At 42.9% G+C, this 17,069-nt stretch overlaps 1 long non-coding RNA gene across 1 annotated transcript; it reads right to left on the bottom strand.

Moving 5' to 3' along the window:
• Positions 1-2,398: 2,398 nt before the first annotated feature.
• On the bottom strand, positions 2,399-16,514 carry LOC140292616 (uncharacterized). The gene is made up of 3 exons (XR_011912578.1): positions 16,026-16,514; positions 13,845-14,020; positions 2,399-4,132 (listed from the first exon to the last, which is right to left on the bottom strand). It is a non-coding gene; the product is annotated as an uncharacterized lncRNA (long non-coding RNA).
• Positions 16,515-17,069: the final 555 nt, after the last annotated feature.

Below are 17,069 nucleotides of genomic sequence, written 5' to 3'. Positions count from 1 at the left end.
AAAAAAAAAGGATAGGATAGGACAGGATAACGTTATTAGACTCACCTTCTGGCATTTACACAGTGTTAGAAAAATTCTCTCAAAATTAGGCTCAGAGTCGCTGGATACGATTAACACAAAACATTTATTTCTTGCAAGAAAGAGACAAGTCCGCACAAATCCACACAACCTGTCGGGAAGATGGCTCAGAGTTGTCTTCCCGACAAAATGGTGCTCCAGCTATTTATGTTGTTTATGCTTGCTGATCACACAATGTTATGAGAAAAGGCGCTTTTCTCACCATTCATTATTATGGGAAGGAACATTCAATGTTATGGGAAAAGGTGCTTCTCTCCCCATTCCTTGTTATGGGAAGGAACATTCAATGTTATGGGAAAAGGCATTTCTCTACAGTTAATATTATGGGAAAGACTAGTACAAGAGTCAAAACACTTTTGCTTGAATCATAGAAGAGGAAAAGATGGAGGGACTCTTCTGTCATAGTATAACTATATAATTTTTCCAACATTCCCTCCTGTTTATGCTATGAAGTATTAAAACTCCAAAAACCCTGCACCCCGTACAATTAACATTGAATGTATTTCTACCGTTCGCAGTGCATAGGAGCGAAAAACCCATTTGCTTCATTTACGGGAAAATTCTCCTATGGTCCCATTCTCTCCTTGGCCACCGACCGCTTAGTCACTCACTCAGTATCAAAGGTCGCACTCCGAACCGTTAATTTCAATGAATGGGGATGGATCTAGGTGTGACCAGCAAACACAAAACGGATACACAACCAAAAATACATGGCAATAAGGATAATACAAAAATCAATAAAACTATGACTAAATGATTAATGAATAAAAATGGAAATATGAAATATGGGAAAATGGAAATATGAAATATGGAAATATGAAAAACATAACAAAAATTAATACAATGGAATAATAAAAATGGAAATATGAAAAACATAACAAAATTAATACAATGGAATAATAACAAAAATAGATGGCAATAAGGACAAAAATCAATAAAACTATGACTAAATTATTAATGAATAAAACTATGACTAAATGATTAATGAATAAAAATGGAAATATGTAATATGGGAAAATGGAAATATGAAATATGGAAATATGAAAAACATAACAAAAATTAATACAATGGAATAATAAAAATGGAAATATGAAAAACATAACAAAATTAATACAATGGAATAATAACAAAAATAGATGGCAATAAGGACAAAAATCAATAAAACCATGACTAAATTATTAATGAATAAAACTATGACTAAATCATTAATGAATAAAAATGGAAATATGAAATATGAAAAACATAACAAAATTAATACAATGGAATAATAAAAATGGAAATATGAATAACATAACAAAAATTAGTAACACAATTAATAAAATGGAATAATAAAAATGGAAATATGAATAACATAACAAAAATTAATACAATGCTGTTTATTCAGTGCAGTTCCGTCACCAACACTGCAATCGTCTGCTTCTGGCGGAAAATCAGTCCGGCTTGGTCTTGAACGGTTAAGAATCTTGGAAGGAGAGGTTACTAGCACTTCACTTCCCGGAAGAGGTCTTTACCACCTCTTTTCCCTGTCTCCTTTGCATAGCCCTGTACATCTTCGACATCATCGTTTAACACTTCAAAAAGATTTTCATTAAACAAATAATTGAGAATTCACTCGGGGCCATGCAAGGTGCATTGTCCTTTAAACGTTATCTTCGCGTTGTTCTTCATCCTCATTTTCTTTATCTTGTATCTGCTGATACATCACGTGGGTAAGAGCGGTTTCAATCAGCTTCTGCGACAGTAGTCTCAAGCAAGGAATACAACAACAACCACAGATGATTATTATGGCTGAACAAACCGACAGAGATAGCAGGACGGATGTAATTAGTCCACTCCATCGGCCAAACCATTTCTCCATCATGTCCGTGAAGGGGTCGTTGATCCCTGAGTTCGCTATCAGTTCTGCCAAGAGTGATGTGAGACCCTCTAGGGCCTTGGTGATGCTTCCATCTGGAGAAGTATTGTTAGGAATGAAGGTGCAACAAATGGTTCCAAACATTTTACATACACCCCCTTTCTCTGCTAACAACATATCCAAAGCCATCCGATTTTGCCATGCCATAAGTGATGTTGGACCTAATTGCTCAGCAATACCTTTAAGAGCGTCCCTAGTGTAGTTTACAAAGCGCTGTTGGTTGTAATAGATGTAATTTATCCAATCGACATTCTTATTTATTGTTGCCCACCAGAAAAGAAAAGATTCAAATCCTGAAGCTATTTGGTTTCTAGCTTTGAACTCATCCGGAACCCCCCTAGGGACCCCAATGCTGTCCAAGTACACTCTGTTGTCAAATGAACCCCCAGGCACAGTTGAACGTATTAGACGTCTCCGTCCCAGTCCCTCTGCAGAGAGATTCTTACTCACTGCCTTGAAATCCTCCAAGGCTAACAGATGGAAAGGCATCAGTAGTTGGGCCACTGCACAACTGCCTTGCCAATTGGGCGGAAGGACTGGCCTCAGTTTCCTATCCCCACACAGCCACCAGAGGTCTGCTCTCATGGAAGTCTGGTTCCGAAACCAAGATGCTGGGTAGTTACCTGCGTCCTGAGTGACATTGATGGATTCTTGACAATAATCTGACATGAGTGTACCCACATCCTTACTTGTACCCCTGTGAATGAAACATGTATAATTACCCTTATAAACCAACGCTAAGGGTGGTACATCTCTTTTCTTAACTGCTGGGAACAACAAAGAGATAGTTTTACATTGCTTTGTGATTGGTACAAAAGATTCATTATACAATTGTAATACACATTGTAAACTAGTGGGGTCAGATTGATGATGATCGCCTAAGTGAAATGGTACAGTTCCCAAGTATGGTCTGGCTTTAGCACATGCAATGCAATTAGATCGATTGTTTTGTCATGCTGTATACACCATCCATTCAAGCCATTCATTACGATACTCCATAATCTGTTTCCAAGGCCAATTTGTCCTCGTAAGTTAGATCAGTGAGATATTTGATATGGCGCTCAGGGGGTGGTGTATTACTGAAGATGTTTGCATATTTGTAGGATTTGTTCTTGTGAGTTTTTTTTTCAATATCTGTTACCGTAATCATAAAGTTTCCGATCAAACCCTTTTTCATGTGAGCCTAACACCTGTGTCACTCGGTTTGGGTCTTTTTAAAGTTATAATGAGTGGATTGCATTCGTCAATCTTACAGTTTGGATCAAACTGCCCCTTAATGATGGATAAACGATCAGAAAGGGGGTCCGGGCCGGTTGATGCTTTTTGGGGTTTATAATTCCAAAGATGTGGTCCACTATTCGTTATTACAAAATTCCAACTGTTACATCGGCGATCCCCTGGAAATCTGGTACCTGCATAGGTTTCACAAATGTATTTTTCAGAGAATACATGGGCTTTCTGGTTGTCCTTACAGTTAATAACCGAGCAGAAATCAATCTCAGCCACTCCGTCCATTCCTGCAACAAAAAACAGGTTGACAATTTCTCTGTTGAATCTCATGGACCTTGTCTCTCTCTGGATCATCTGTGTGAAGAAGGTGGGAGGCAGAACAGTGGTATTTTCATATAACACTTTCTCCCTAGTTCCATTTATTTGTTTTTCATTCCAAATAATCGGGAGTACCAAAGTAAGAGCAATGACTAAAAGTACACAGCTGGTTCCTCTTAATCCACATAATCCCTCTAATCTGAATGGATGCCACGGCCGCTGCCTGTCCATTTCCCCTGTCTATTTTAGCCACACCCTATGTTCCTGTTTTAGCCGTTGTTTTCTTCACTGAGGTTGAGACGATCCCCCTCCTGTTGAGAGAATTCCCCTTTGTAGTCAGACTTATGCCTCAGAGAACTGTGGTGGGTAACAAATTTTTCCCTTCTTCTAAAAGCTGTGGCCTTATTAGTTTGCAATGGGATAAGTGAATCCAGGAAGTCCTTTCTGCTATTTTAGCTGCTGTGGGTGTTGTAAGTAATACCTGATATGGCCCTTCCCACCTTGGAGTTGACCAGTTCTTTTTCTTTATCACTTTGATGAGGATCCAGTCACCGGGTTTTACTGTCTTCAGCGCTTCCTCCACAGGTTCACCTGGAACAGAATTGACAGAAGAGATCTCTCTGCTTGTTAACATTTTCACCATGTAATCTGCTAGAGTTTCTTCTCTTTCTTCGTCATGTCTGGAGAATGGTTTTAATTGTGGGAGTAAAAATAGTCTGCCATACATAATTTCAAATGGAGTTAACCCTGTATTCGTTGGAGTTACATGCATGTTTAGGACTACTAGTGGTAAACAGTAAACCCAGTTCTTTTTAGTTTCTTCCATGATTTTCTTCAGTCTTGATTTAATTATTCTATTGTGCCTCTCCACCAAACCTGCTGACTGTGGATGATATGCACAGTGGTTTCTGAGATCTATTTGTAAGTTCTTTGCCATTAGAGAGATGATATTGTTTACAAAATGTGTCCCATTATCACTATAATTTTTTTCAGGAATTCCAAATCTAGGAATTATTTCTTTTACCAATGCTTTTGCTACTGAGAGTGCATCTGCCTGTGTACATGGAAATACTTCAACCCACTTGGAAAAAACATCGATTATCACCAAGCAGAATCGTTTCCCTTTACATTTATTTAGTTCAATGAAATCCATACAAATGTGTTGAAAAGGGTACGTTGGTTTGGGGAATTGTCGTCTTCTTGGTCTTAGATTGCCCTGTGGATTGTGTTTTGCACAGATTAGACACATTAGACAAAAATTCTTTGAATAATTAATGAAGCCATACGCGCTAAAGACTTTGTTTATTGTTGCAGCCATCCCTCCTGCAGAGACATGACATGGTCCATGACTCACTATTGCAGCACATCTAAATAAGCCTTTTGGCAGTATGGGCTTCCCTTCAGGTCACTCATATAAGTTTGATTGTGTGTTGTAAATGGCACCTTTATTTAGCCATTTCTGTTTTTCCGGTGTTGGGGCGGTTTTTTGCATATCACATAACACTTGATGGTTTATTCCTGTATCAGTTTCTTCTTTCGAGAACAGGAGGAGGTTCTCTGTAGGCAGCTGAGCAGCTTTTCTTGCTTCTTCATCTGCCTTTCTATTACCTTTTGAAACATAATCCGTGTTTTTAGTATGCGTAGTGCATTTACATACTGCTACTTTAGTAGGAAGCAGGATAGCATCTAATAATGCTAAAATCAAATTTTTATGATTTATAGCTTTTCCAGTAGAAGTTGTCATTCCCCTGTTTTTCCATTGTTGTGCAAAAACATGAACTGTTGAGAAAGCATATTGACTGTCAGTGTAGATATTCACAACCTTACCATTTCCTAATTTGCAAGCTTCCGTTAAAGCTACTAATTCGGCTGCTTGAGCAGAGAATTTCTTCGGTAGTGGTTGCTTTAAGAGAGTTTCAGTTTCAGTTACTACAGCAAAACCTGTAGCATTTGTTCCATCAGTATTCTTCTTGCTGGAACCATCTACAAACATAGTTATTTCTGCATTTTCATAGGGAGTATCAGTCAAATCCGGTCTGGGCAAAACACTGATAGATATTTCTGCTATACAATCATGTGGCTCCCCATCCTGTGAAGTAGGCATCAATGTGGATGGATTAAGTGTAGTACATCGTTCCACAGTGAGGTGTGGCTGTGAAAGGAGAACAGTCATGCAGGAGAGATGTCGGGAGGGGGATAGATACGAGATTTTGTTCTACAATAATATTACAGCCACAGCATGAGGTACTTTAAGTGTTAGTGGGTGAAATAACACAATGGCTGCTGGCCACTGCATCCAATCGGGAAGAGTAGTAGGCAATTGGTCTGGATTTTCCCCCATGTGCTTGAGTTAACACTGATGTCATATATCCCTCTTTGCAATCCACTGTTTAGACAAAGGGTTTTGAGTAATCTGGTAATCCTAGCACAGATGAACTGACTAACAGTTGTTTTATTTTTAAAAATGCCTCGTCTGCTTCTGGTGTCCATACTAAAGAATCTGTGGCAGCCAAGGGGGTGTCATAGATCAAGGCAGATAAGGGGGCTGTAATGAATGCATAGTTCGATATCCAACTCCTGCAAAAATTAATAACTCCCAGAAAGGACATCATTTGTCTTTTTTTTTTTGGTTTTGGTGCTTGCAAGATTGCTGTCTTTCTCGCTTCATCTAAATGTCTGCCTTCTTGTGAGAGATCGTAGCCCAAGTATTTTACAGTAGTTTCCCACAGTTGTAATTTGTTTTTACTGACTTTGTGACCCTGTTCCGCCAAGAATTGCAAAAGCGCTAGTGTGTCTATTTTGCAGTCTTGTTCTGTCGGTGAAGCCAATAAAATGTCATCCACATATAACAACACTTGGCTGCCATTTGGAGGATTGAATTTGGCTAGGTTAGCTGACATTGCTTGAGAGAATATTGTTGGTGATTCACAATATCCTTGTGGAAGTCTGGTATAAGTGTATCTTTTCATTCTGTAAGTGAAAGCAAACCAAAATTGACTATCTGGGTGCACAGGTACAGAAAAGAAAGCATTACTTATATCAACAACAGTGAAGTACTTATTCCTCGGTCACAAATCATTTAACAGAGTATTTGGATCCGGTACTGTGGGGGCCCGTGGCACAACAGCTTTATTAACTGCCTGCAGATCCTGCACCATCCTCCAACCAGTGGAGGGAGGAGCCATTTTCACAGGAAACAATGGAGTGTTACATGGAGAGTCAGGACATTCCACTATAAAACCTGATTTAAGAGAAGCTTCCAAAATTGGACCTATTCCTTCCTCAGCCTCAGGTTTAAGTGGATATTGTCTTTGATGTGGCCTGAAAGAAGAAAGAGGAGTTATACAGACGGGTTCGACATTTTTTATTAGTCCCACGTCTGCTGCTCCCTTCGACCACAAGTGTTCTGGTAGCCCTTTTATTTCTGCTTCTTCACTTTCAGTGAGTGTGAAAATGGATCAGAATCTGCTTTTTTGTTGCCATATCTGTCCTTCTAGGTGCACATTTGGTTTTGCGTGTGTGGTCCAATTTAATGGACTAGTATATACATCCAATATCTCGGAATATTCTATTCCTGGTTTTACTTCCTCCCAATCTGAGGCTTCTTCACATGCAGTCACAAACACACCTAAACGCCTCCAGTGGTCATCTGTGGATTTGAAGAGTGACACATGAGGTGCATTACATGATCTTAAAACCTTTCTCATGCTGGGGGAGAGTGAACAACTAGCTGCGCAACAACCCTCTTTATTCCAGTATAAGTGTTTCAATTTTAACATGGTCTGTTTTTCTTTGAAGAATTGTTTCTCATACTTTCTGTCAGGCCCTTGAGTGTATTTGTAATACATAGTGCAGTGTAATTCCTCTGGTGACCTGAGGGTGAGCTCTCCTGAGACGTGTTCTTTTGCTTTTTTAAGGAGTGGAAGCGCGATAGAACTGGGGCCTGTAGAAACAAGATCCAAACTATACCAGTATGAAGGTGGTCTCGCGAATGCTTCATTCGGACAACGGTTAACCCTTTTTCTTCTGGAACTATCCCTAGTTTCAATGCATGAAGTATGTCTATTCCCAGCAAATTACAGGGACACAGAGTGGACAAGACAACTTGACAATCAGCACTCACTCCAGTCCGTGCATCTTTTACTGTTAAGAGTTTTGATAAACGCTCAGGATGGCTCTTACCATTTGCTGATTTGACCCAAATAATTTCGTTGGATCTCTCAACTCCAGGAATGTCATCAGGGTGAATTACAGTTCGTGTTGCACCTGTGTCGCATAGAAAAGTCACCTCCGCCCCTAAAACATTCAGTGTAATCTCAGGTTTGACATCATACTGTAACATTAGTTCGATTCCCTCCAGGTTCAACACTTCCTCCATCCTGGTTACAGCTGGAGTTGTTTTCTCTTTATCTAGTCATAATTGACTCCCAACCTCATCCTTGCTCCTGCAGTCTTCAACTGTTGTTCATAAGGAGAGTCAACATCCCCATTTTCTGGCGGACTCAGTCCACTGTGGAATTCAAACACCTCTTTTAGTCTATGATTATATAGATCAACATCTTCCCATTCCTTCTGCACACAATGGTTAATTTGGTTCCAATCAGCCCGTTTTGTATATTTAGTTTCAGTTCGTTTCAGTAAAGCTTCAAATCTGTCGGCTAGATCTCTTGACTGATACTGCAAAACTGCTCCATGAGTATTAAGGGCACTCCAATCACCACGGATCACACACCAATCCGCTCTCAACACATTTCTCACTGCTTTTTCCAACTCCAAACCATTCAACCTGTAGCTCTCATACAGATTCTTTAGGCTACCTTTAAACCCCTTAACATTTACTTTTGGGTGTGGAATGTCCTCCGTTGCTTTTCTTACATCCTCAGCTGTCCATGGTCGGTAAACGTACATGAATTCACTTTCCTCCTCCCCCTCTCTCGGATTAGGTACTTGGATCATGGGCAAATTCTCAACGTCCTGGCTAGCTGGATCACGGTACACCTTCCATGCAGAAGAGTGACCTAGTTACTTGTGTCTTATCTCTCTTAATGATCTTTTTTAACTCCCCCTCTGGATACAAAGGTTCCAAAGGTGGGGAGCTAGGTTGGGGTGACAACCCACTGGTAGCTCCCGAGATACTATAAGCTGGTGGACTTTTCGCTATCGAGTTGAGTTCCGGATGTCTACTCTTATAAACTGTATTTACATCCTCTTCATCTATCAGCGTAAACACCTCTTTTTGTTGCTTATCTATCTCCTTTTTTCTCTCTCTGATTTTCTCCTCTGTGCCTCAGTGAGCCAGGCCTTGGCCTGCACGAGACCGTTCTTTTTATTTTTATTTTTATTTCTACGGCCTGCTCTCTCTATATCTTTTATTAATTCTGCGCACTTTTCAACGTTGAAATTCTCTTCAAACCCAAATTTTCTCCCATCTGTCTAAATATTTAATATTTTCGGGGTTTTTCTGAAACATGATTTTAGCACTCCCACTTAACTTCCGGTTAGCTTTAAAACAGTTATTTCCCATACTGTACTCTTGCAGCTAATCAATTTTCAGTGGAGTTATTTTGAGTACTACTGAATGAAACACTACTTCTGTCGTTATGTCACGAGCAACAACCAGACTCCAATGTTTACTTCAACTCAGTTAGTCAGTAATACATTTTTCTGTCGTCACCATCAGCAACATCACACACCAGCAGCTGTTTCACTCTTATACAGACATAGCAAATAAACCAACACTGCAGCAAAGAAGGAAAAAACAACAATTTAACAAACAAATAATTCAGCAACCAGCCCTCTTAGCAAAACAAACAATTCTGTCACAAAGCAACAATTCAACAATGAAACAAACAATTTAACAAAAAAAACAGGCCCTTTACCATCAGCAACAACACACACACACAGCTGTTTTACTCCCATACATACATAGCAAATAAAACAACACTGCAGCAAAGACTTTAACAAACAATTTGACAAACAATTTAACAAATAACCATAGATGGGGGGCAAAAATTCAACAACCAGCCCATTTAGCAAACAAATGTTTTAACAACCAGACGTTCAACAAACAAACAATCAGACGTATGACACAAACAAAACTAAAATGGATTTAATTCTTGCGATATTTCATCGCAAACTCTCTTAAGAAAGATTCTGTTTCTAACGCGCGGCGCGGAGTTATTTATTCCTGTAGTCTTCTCACACAGACTATGGACTGACCTTTGCTGACTGCTTCTGCTATCCTGGTTTAATAAAACACACATAGACCTTTCACCTTTCCTGACTGCTTTTACAGTACCAGCTAAAAAGCTACTTACAGTACTAAAGGCTTTTTCTTTGATCCACCTTTGCTGACTGCTTCTACTATGGGTTAATCCAGCACAATTTACACACAGTTAACAGTTAAAAGGCTTATTTCCTTTGCCTCACCTTTTCTGACTGCTATTATGTTTTCATGGGTTAATCCTATACACAGTTAACAGTTAAAAAGCTGACCTTTTCTGACTGCTTCTTTTATGGGCTAATCCAACACAACCTACACACAGTTACCAGTTAAAAGGCTGACCTTTTCTGACTGCTATTAGGTTTTTATGGGTTAATCCTATACACAGTTACCAGTTAAAAAGCTGACCTTTTCTGACTGCTTCTTTTATGGGTTAATCCAGCACAATTTACACACAGTTACCAGTTAAAAGGCTGACCTTTTCTGACTGCTATTAGGTTGCTATGGGTTAATCCTATACACAGTTACCAGTTAAAAGGCTGACCTTTTCTGACTGCTTCTTTTATGGGTTAATCCAACACAACCCACACACGGTTACCAGTTAAAAGGCTAACTTTTTCTGACTGCTTCAATTGTGAGTGTTCCAACATAACTTATACACAGTTAAAGTTAAAAGGCTTCTTTACTAGGTTGCATTTGAAATAGTAATTTGAAATAGTAATAGTAATATCCATCATCTGCCGCTTATCCGGGGGTCGGGTCGCGGGGGCAGCAGCTTGAGCAGAGAAACCCAGACGTCTCTGTCCCCGGCCACTTCCTCCAGCTCTTCCGGGGGGACCCCGAGGCGTTCCCAGGCCAGCCGAGAGACATAGTCTCTCCAACGTGTCCTGGGTCTCCCCCGGGGTCTCCTCCCAGTGGGACGTGCCCGCAACACCTCCCCAGGGAGGCGCCCAGGGGGCATCCTAACCAGATGCCCGAGCCACCTCATCTGACTCCTCTCAATGCGGAGGAGCAGCGGTTCTACTCCGAGCCCCTCCCGGATGAGTGAGCTTCTCACCCTATCTCTAAGGGAGAGCCCAGACACCCTGCGGAGGAAACCCATTTCGGTCGCTTGTATTCGCGATCTTGTTCTTTCGGTCACTACCCACAACTCGTGACCATAGGTGAGGATGGGAACGTAGATTGACCAGTAAGTAGAGAGCTTCGCCTTCTGGCTCAGCTCCCTCTTCACAACAACAGGTCGGTGCAGAGCCCGCAATACTGCAGACGCCGCACCGATCCGCCCGTCAATCTCCCGCTCCATTTGTCCCTCACTCGTGAACAAGACCTACAAGAGATACTTGAACTCCTCCACTTGGGGAAGGATCTCATTCCCGACCCGGAGAGAGCATTCCACCCTTTTCCGGCTGAGAACCATAGTCTCGGATTTGGAGGTGCTGATTCTCATCCCAGCCGCTTCACACTCGGCTGCGAATCGCTCCAGTGAGAGCTGAAGGTCACGGCCTGACGACGCTAACAGAACCACATTATCTGCAAGAAGCAGAGACCCGATTCTGAGGTCGCCAAATCGGACACCCTCAACGCCCTGGCTCCGCCTAGAAATTCTGTCTATAAAAGTTAGGCACAGAATCGGTGACAAAGGGCAGCCCTGACGGAGTCCAACTCTCACCGGAAACTTATCCGACTTACTGCCGGCAATGCGGACCAAACTCTGGCACCGGTCATACAGAGACCGAACGGCCCCTATCAAGGGGTCCGGCACTCCATATTCCCGGAGCACCCCCCACAGGACTCCACGAGGGACACGGTCGAACGCTTTCTCCAAGTCCACAAAACACATGTAGACTGGTTGGGCGAACTCCCATGCACCCTCCAGGATCCTGCCGAGGGTATAGAGCTGGTCCACTGTTCCACGGCCAGGACGAAAGCCACACTGCATCTCCTGAATCCGAGGCTCGATTATCCGACGGATCCTCCTCTCCAATACCCCCGAATAGACCTTACCAGGGAGGCTGAGGAGTGTGATACCCCTATAGTTGGAACACACCCTCCGGTCCCCCTTTTTAAAGAGGGGGACCACCACCCCAATCTGCCAGTCAAGAGGCACTGTCCCCGATGTCCACGCGATGCTGCAGAGGCGTGTCAGCCAAGACAGCCCTACAACATCCAGAGCCTTGAGAAACTCAGGACGGACCTCATCCACCCCCGGGGCCTTGCCACCGAGGAGCTTTTTGACCACCTCGGCAACCTCACCCCCAGAAATGGGAGGCCCCGTCTCCGAGCTCTCCGACTCTGCCTCTTCCGAGCACGTGTTGGTAGGATTGAGGAGTTCCTCGAAGTACTCCCCCCACCGACTCACAACATCCCTAGTTGAGGTCAGCAAAGCCCCATCCCCACTGTAAACAGTGTTGACTGTGAGCCGCTCCCCCCCCCCTGAGACGCTGGATGGTGGACCAGAATCTCTTCGAGGCCGTCCGGAAATCGTTCTCCATGGTCTCACCGAACTCCTCCCAGGCCCGAGTTTTTGCCTCAGCAACCGCCGAAGCCGCGGCCCGTCTGGCCTGTCGGTACCTATCAGCTGCTTCCAGGGTCCCACTGGCCAAAAAGGCCCGATAGGACTCCTTCTTCAGCTTGACGGCTTCCCTCACCACTGGTGTCCACCAGCAGGTTCGAGGGTTGCCGCCACGACAGGCACCGACCACCTTACGGCCACAACTCCGATCAGCTGCCTCGGCAATGGAGTCACGGAACATGGCCCATTCGGACTCAATGTCCCCCACCTCCCCCGGGATATGGTTGAAGCTCTGCCGGAGGTGGGAGTTAAAGCTCCTTCTGACGGGGGATTCTGACAAACGCTCCCAGCAGACCCTCACAATACGTTTGGGCCTGCCAAGTCTGATTGGCATCCTCCCCCACCAGTGGAGCCAACTCACCACCAGGTGGTGATCAGTTGACAGCTCCGCCCCTCTCTTCACCCGAGTGTCCAGGACATACGGCCGCAAGTCCGATGATACAACCTCAAAGTCGATCATCGAACTGCGGCAAAGGGTGTCCTTGTGCCAAGTGCACATATGGACACCCTTATGCCTGAACATGGTGTTCGTTATGGACAGTCCATGACTGGCACAGAAGTCCAACAACATAACACTACTCTGATTCAGATCGGGGGGGCTGTTCCTCCCAATCACACCCCTCCAGGTCTCACTGTCATTGCCCACGTGAGCATTGAAGTCCCCCAGCAGAACGAGGGAGTCTCCGGTAGGAGCATTCTCCAGTGCCTCCCCCAGAGACTCCAAAAAGGGTGGGTACTCTGAACTGCTGTTTGGCGCATAGGCACAAACAACAGTCAGGATTCGTCCCCCCACCCGAAGGCGGAGGGAGGCTACCCTCTCGTTCACTGGGGTAAACCCCAATGTACTGGCACACAGCCGGGGGGCAATAAGTATGCCCACACCTGCTCTGCGCCTCTCACCATGGGCAACTCCAGAGTGGAAGAGAGTCCAACCCCTCTCAAGAGGACTGGTTCCAGAGCCCAAGCCGTGCGTCGAGGTGAGTCCGACTATATCTAGCCGGAACCGCTCAGCCTCGCGCACCAGCTCCGGCTCCTTCCCCAACAGAGAGGTGACATTCCACGTCCCAAGAGCTAGCTTCAGTAGCCGAGGATCAGACCGCCAAGGCCTCCGCCTTCGGCTGCTACCCAGCTCACATAGCACCCGACCCCCTTGGCCCCTCCCACGGCTGGTGAGCCCGTCGGAAGGGGGACCCACGTCATCATTTCGGGCTATGCCCGACCGGGCCCCATGGGCACAGGCCCGGCCACCAGGCGCCCGCTGCCGGGCCCCACCCCCGGGCCTGGCTCCGGGGGAAGGCCCCGGTGTCCCATATCCGGGCAAGGGATCACGAGGTCCAAATTTTTTGTTCATCATAGGGAGTCGAAATAGTAATATTCTTAGGAAAATAGCAACGCCCCAATTTATTTAAAGGCCTCCAGTTTCCACCAATTGTTAGTTAATTAATCAAAATTTTCCCTAATAATCACACTATTTCTCACCAACAATAGTAACACAAAGGGTTCCTTACCATAAATCCACTGGTAAGTTAAACAACGAAGAATCCAGCGAGTCTGTCCACTGATTCAAAAATAGATCCTTTCACCTTTCCTCCAGCCAGTGGCAGCCGGCCTCTATCAGAAACTCTGCTGAGAGGACTTCAGTTAGGAATCCTGGACTCCCCCGTGCACGGTTTCAGCTCCGATTCTGGAAGGTGGAAAGGAGTTAGAATCCGGCTCGAAGGACCATTATGTCAGAAAAATTCTCTCAAAATTAGGCTCAGAGTCGCTGGATACGATTAACACAAAACATTTATTTCTTGCTGGAAAGAGACAAGTCCGCACAAATCCACACAACCTGTCGGGAAGATCGCTCAGAGTTGTCTCCCCGACAAAATGGTGCTCCAGCTATTTATGTTGTTTATGCTTGCTGATCACACAATGTTATGAGAAAAGGCGCTTTTCTCACCATTCATTATTATGGGAAGGAACATTCAATGTTATGGGAAAAGGTGCTTCTCTCCCCATTCCTTGTTATGGGAAGGAACATTCAATGTTATGGGAAAAAGGCATTTCTCACCAGTTAATATTATGGGAAAGAGTCAAAACACTTTTGCTTGAATCATAGAAGAGGAAAAGATGGAGGGACTCTTCTGTCATAGTATAACTATATCATTTTTCCAACGGACGTCTAAAGCGTTCAACTGTGCCTGGGGGTTCATTTGACAATAGAGTGTACTTGGACAGCATTGGGGTTCCTAGGGGAGTTCCGGATGAGTTTAAAGCTAGAAACCAAATAGCTTCAGGGTTTGAATCTTTTCTTTTCTGGTGGGCAACAAAAAATAAGAATGTTGATTGGATAAATTACATCTATTACAACCAACAGCGCTTTGTAAACTACACTAGGGATGCTGTTAAAGGTATTGCTGAACTGAAAATGTTCGGAACTTTTTCCAAGGCCCTGGAGGGTCTCACATCACTCTCGGCAGAACTGATAGCGAACTCAGGGATCAACGACCCCTTCACGGACATGTTGGAGAGATGGTTTGGCCGATGGAGTGGACTAATTACATCCGTCCTGCTATCTCTGTCGGTTTGTTCAGCCATAATAATCATCTGTGGTTGTTGTTGTATCCCATGCTTGTTCTTATGGGGTTTAAAATAAAGCTATAGAAAAAAAAAATCAGGTTCAGTTTTAGGTCCAACACCTTTTGATCTTTATATGCTTTCCATTATTTCCATAATTAGGCTGATAACACCCAGCTTTACATGTCCCCGGGCCTGTAGGTCATCTTATAAATTGTATCTCTGCTATTAAAACATGAATGGAAGAAGATTTTTTACAGCTCAACCACGTCTGTGGAACAGAAGATGTTAATGCTTTTAAAGCCAAACTAAAGATCACCTTTCTGACCTGGATTCTATTGGAGTTCATATTCCTTTTACTTCTGCTCACACCTTTTTACCTTGTTGTGATCATTTCGAGATGATGCTGCAGCTTTGCAGCTTTTACCATTTTTTTTTATGTTTGAGCTGCAAAGTGTAACGACCTTTGATGGATGAGGACTCAAAACCCACAACTCAAGGAAGGTATGTAAAAAAAGGGTTTATCTAAAAAAAAAAAAAACTAAAGACACTCACAGGGAGGATAATTACAACGAAGATTATCTTTATCTTAACTCGCTTGACGGACATAGGTGACTTTTCAGCAGGGCTTCTCCTGCTGAAAACTGACTGCACTCTATGTCCGTCCCTATAAGTCTTTACTGCAAGGAGTGATATTGACCAAATTCACTGTACATGCATCTAGTAAACACAGAGAATGTTACACAGAATGTAAAGGCAAACCGTTAGTTACAGTTCTATATATACTGCATTATTGTATTCATAATTATACTCTTAAAAGTACAAGTTATCCAAAAAGTTACTTCAGTAAATATAAGTCGTTATTACCCACCTCTGATAACACTTGCTGATTTCTTATTGTGTCATATGATTGCCATCTAATGTGACATTAAAACTATCTACATTCTTTCTGCTTTCATTTCCTACTCTTCATAAAAATGTTTAACTTTTTTTTTATCTGCGTCGTTCTTTTTCAGTAGCCTCTTCACTTGGGCTACAGGACATTTTGACATTGCACAGTAAAAAACATTTCTCTCCATGCTGGTAGCTGACCCGTATATTATATCTACGAGTAGACCAACGCTTACTTCTTCTGAACTGATGCGCTGATGTGCGTTCCCGTCGGGGGCACTTGTTTTTTGGTAAGCAGTCTCTTTTCGGCACTACACCAGAAGCAGGTGTCACGTAGTACGCCCGGGGAACGTCATCAATTTCAGCTCCTCCACTCAATGAAGCAAGCCGCCCCCTCTGGTACTCACACAGAAGTAATTATGAGCAGGATAAGAATATGACATAGTAAACTGAATAATACACTTAAGATAATGGGGAAACATCCAACTGGGCAGTGTAGCTGTGGGCAGAGGGAGACAGTGAACATGTGATGATAGCATCCTAGATATGGAAGGGAGAGGGAAAGAATGAAAATAGAGCTGCAGAACACAGGAATAAGAGAATATAATCTGAAAGTTATAGTAGAATAAAGAAGGGAGGAAAATAATCATAAGATTCCTGGTGTCAACTGGAATAATTAAAATAATATAGAAAAGAATAACTAGAAAGAATTTTAGTCCAGTAGATGGCGGCATATGCAACATCAAGGATGCCAGCTGCCATTAAAAATCAAATAATAATAATAAGAAGTACTTACACACGAAATCATTCACTCATGTCCTACTCCCTACTCCCTATATAGGAAAATAAATGTAGTGCACTCTATAGTGAGCTCAACAGAGAAATCTTTCGGACACCATCTCGGCGCCGGTAATTAAGTCATCGCTGTTGCACAATGAAAACGTTACATTAATGTCGTCTCACGCAATCTTGTCTGTTTACAATTGCATTTTTGTTAAATTAGAGGCTTTTGATTACTGTCATGTAATTTTTATTTTCGTATTTTGTTTTCTATCTAAGCATATTTTTATATTTTATTATCTTGGCTCTTTAGTAACAGCAAGTTACAGAGTGGAAAATTCACTAGGAAAAAAACAACATACTGTTATCTAGAAAACTCTGGTAGCTCTATCGAAATGCCGTCTTCCATCAATCTGGCCGTGTTTCTTATAACTATAATTATTCAATCTATGATGATACGGAGAAGAATTGGAATTGCGAGAGAGAGTGAAGGGAGAAGA

Source organism: Leuresthes tenuis, unplaced genomic scaffold (genome assembly GCF_036924035.1).
Source record: "Leuresthes tenuis unplaced genomic scaffold, fLeuTen1.0.hap1 SCAF_1, whole genome shotgun sequence".
Taxonomy (NCBI): domain Eukaryota; kingdom Metazoa; phylum Chordata; class Actinopteri; order Atheriniformes; family Atherinopsidae; genus Leuresthes; species Leuresthes tenuis.
The sequence above is the reverse complement of the archived record's forward strand: the minus strand, read 5'-3'. Positions and strand labels throughout refer to the sequence as shown.